General features: G+C 42.9%; 1 long non-coding RNA gene across 1 annotated transcript in view; it reads left to right on the forward strand.

The window, feature by feature from the left end:
- Positions 1 to 2,954, forward strand: part of LOC123021625 — a 21,910-nt gene that overhangs the window by 7,076 nt on the left and 11,880 nt on the right. The gene's annotated exons all lie outside the window — the stretch shown is intronic.

The following is a 2,954-nucleotide window of genomic DNA, read 5'->3' on the forward strand; positions in this document are numbered from 1 at the left end:
ACAAGGTTTCGAGATGGCTAGATGGAGGGGATGCAGTGGATGTGGTATACCTGGATTTCAGCAAGGCCTTTGACAAAGTGCCTCATGATACCCTGGTGGAGAAACTGAGGAGTTTTGGGATACACCAAAGCACTGTCCGGTGGATTAGGGCATGGTTGACTGACTGAAAGCAGAGGGTAACCGTTAGTGGGGAATCATCAGGGTGGTGGCCAGTGACAAGTGGGGTCCTCCAGGGCTCTGTCCTGGAACTGATCCTGTTTAATCTTTTCATTAATGACATGGAAGAAGGGGTGAACAGTCTGCAGATCAAATTCACAGATGATACTAAAACTGGAGCAGTGGCCGCAACTGAGGAGCAGGTACTCCAGATCCAAAAGGATCTGGACAGACTATGGAAGTGGGCAGGAGACAACAGGATGGTGTTCAATGTGCATAAGTGCAAGGTCTTGCACTTGGGGTATAGGAATAGGTGTCATAAGTACAGGTTAGGTGACAAGTGGCTGGAGAACAGCACTTGTGAAAGGGACCTCGGGGTACTGGTTGACTGCAGGCTAAACATGAGTCAGCAGTGTGATGCAGTGGTCAAGAGGGCGAACGCTACCCTTGGCTGCATAGCCAGAAGTGTGGCTTCTAGATCGAGAGAGGTATTACTACCACTCTATATGACACTGGTGCGCCCGCAACTGGAGTATTGTGCTCAGTTTTGGGCCCCTCATTACAGAAAGGATATAGCCAGGTTGGAGTCAGTGCAGCGTAGAGCTACAAGGTTGGTGGCCGGTTTGCAGGGGATGCCGTATGAGGCGAGACTGAGGGAACTGGGTCTCTCCAGCCTGGAGAAGAGGAGACTCAGAGGGATGTTGGTGACATACAGGTATATGAGGGGATGTCACACGGAGGTAGGTAGAGACCTGTTCTCCCCTGCAGAGGAAGGCAGGATGCACTCCAATGGAGCAAAGCTCAGGGAGCCAAGGTTCCATTTAGATGCCAGGAAGCACTTCCTGACAGTTAGGACCCCAAGGCTGTGGAATGGGCTTCTACAAGGTTGTTGAGGCCCCATCGGTGAGGATGTTCAAAGATAGGCTGGAAATGCACACGGTGGGCATGTCGTGAGTCGAGCTGGCTGGAGCTGGGGGTCAGACTAGATGGCCTGGGAGGCCCCTTCTGACTCGCACTGTTTCTGTATTTCTATGTATTCTTAATTTTAATGTGCATTGATTCCAGTAAAACAATGTTAACAGATGTGCTTAAAATTGCTCTACAGGGCTTTAGGTACCTCATGTATTACAGCAAAGTTACTACTCAGTTAATTTTTGAGGCATTATGCCATCTAGAGTTCCTTGAAAATGTGTATGAGATTTATCGTGTTGGGACTTCAGACAGGATTGCATCCTGAACATGTGTCCTAACTTCCATTCTGCTGTCTCATTTTTCAGTGGAATTACTATCAAACAGAATACTGAATACTGAAACCAAAGGACTCAATTTGCTCAGCCAATTAAAAAAGACTCTTAAACATTTTGGTTGTACTTCAGAAACTTAACCTAATTTAGACATGCATGCTTATCCTAGTCTCTCTAGCATTTTAAAGGCTATTTTTAGTATAAATGCATTGTATCAAAACAATCGCAACTTTCCCAAGATTGTTTTGGAAACATCTTCCTAATTTCCTGCTGTGGCCTTTTGTCTTGGGAGATAACTAAGACTGATCTGATAGGTACATTCCAAGCTACAAAAGGCAATATTGCATGACTAGGTTTATATTAGGGTCATTTTCAAATGTTGATTACAAATTAATATCTATATTTGTACATCAACAGTTTGTGGTTACACTTTATATCCGATCAGGTATCTAAATTCTTGAATTCATTCTGAGAATCGTTATAAGGATCATTTTTGTAGTACATCCCATGATCTTTTAAAAAATCCCTAGACATATGCTATGGTCAGAGCTTAGCAAGCACAACTTTCAATACAAAGAGTAGTCTGCCAATGCAGGAACTCTAATATAAAGTACTGAGCTTTCTCTTAATTTTAATTTTTAGCATGGTGCTATGTTATGCTCTCTTTACACTTAGTGCTCATAGCATTTATATGTACATACTGTACTGAAAAAAAAAAAAAACGAATCCATTGTTAAAAATGGCAACTTGATTCATGACTGTATGCATATTTATTCTTATTACAACAAACATATATATTTCATGTTTTGTTTGGTTCCTGTTTTCCGTGATGGCCACTATCTGGTATGGAAAGGTACAGTTTACACATGAGTCAGGGAAAGACAAGTTCTTATATTTAATTTTATGGAATTTTAGATCCTAATTATAGCATTAATATCTTTTGGGGAGAGACAGTGTGTGTTGGTCTTGATGTCTTCATCTTCAGGGCTGTATAAAAATGGAAATTAGCAGAGGGTTTGTGTTAAAAGTAAGAAAACTACCAAGTTTGAGTACAAAATCTAATATAGATTTATTACATTGCACTGTTGCATTTTATCCAATTTAGTGAAAATAAGTGGATACCAGTTGTCCTGCACTCATTCACCTACAACTGTATGGTGACCACAGATGGTATACATTAATATTTTTGCCACCCTTGTCACTTCCTAAAATCTTGAGCACTTAGGTAGCTAAATGCATCACTAGAAGAACTGTTTTGCTAGTTGGCCTAAGCTCACTGTTCTGTTAAAACATGCTTCAATTATTGCAGCCAAGACAAAAAGACAGTTTGCTTTGAATTGGTGCTCTTACATCAGGGGTCTCAAACGCGCGGGCCAATTGCCGGGGTGGGCGGGGGAGGGGCCCTGCGGCCTTCAAAGCGCCAGCCCACCACCGCCGCGGTGGTGGAATACTTGATGCGGCCCAGCCTCACCCAGATTCTACTTCCAGCGGCCCCCAGGTAAGTTGAGTTTGAGACCCCTGTCTTAAATACATTATCCCAGCAGGCAGATAACT

The sequence above is a fragment of the Varanus komodoensis genome, unplaced genomic scaffold (assembly GCF_004798865.1).
Source record: "Varanus komodoensis strain SLA01 unplaced genomic scaffold, ASM479886v1 scaffold17, whole genome shotgun sequence".
NCBI classification, from domain to species: domain Eukaryota; kingdom Metazoa; phylum Chordata; class Lepidosauria; order Squamata; family Varanidae; genus Varanus; species Varanus komodoensis.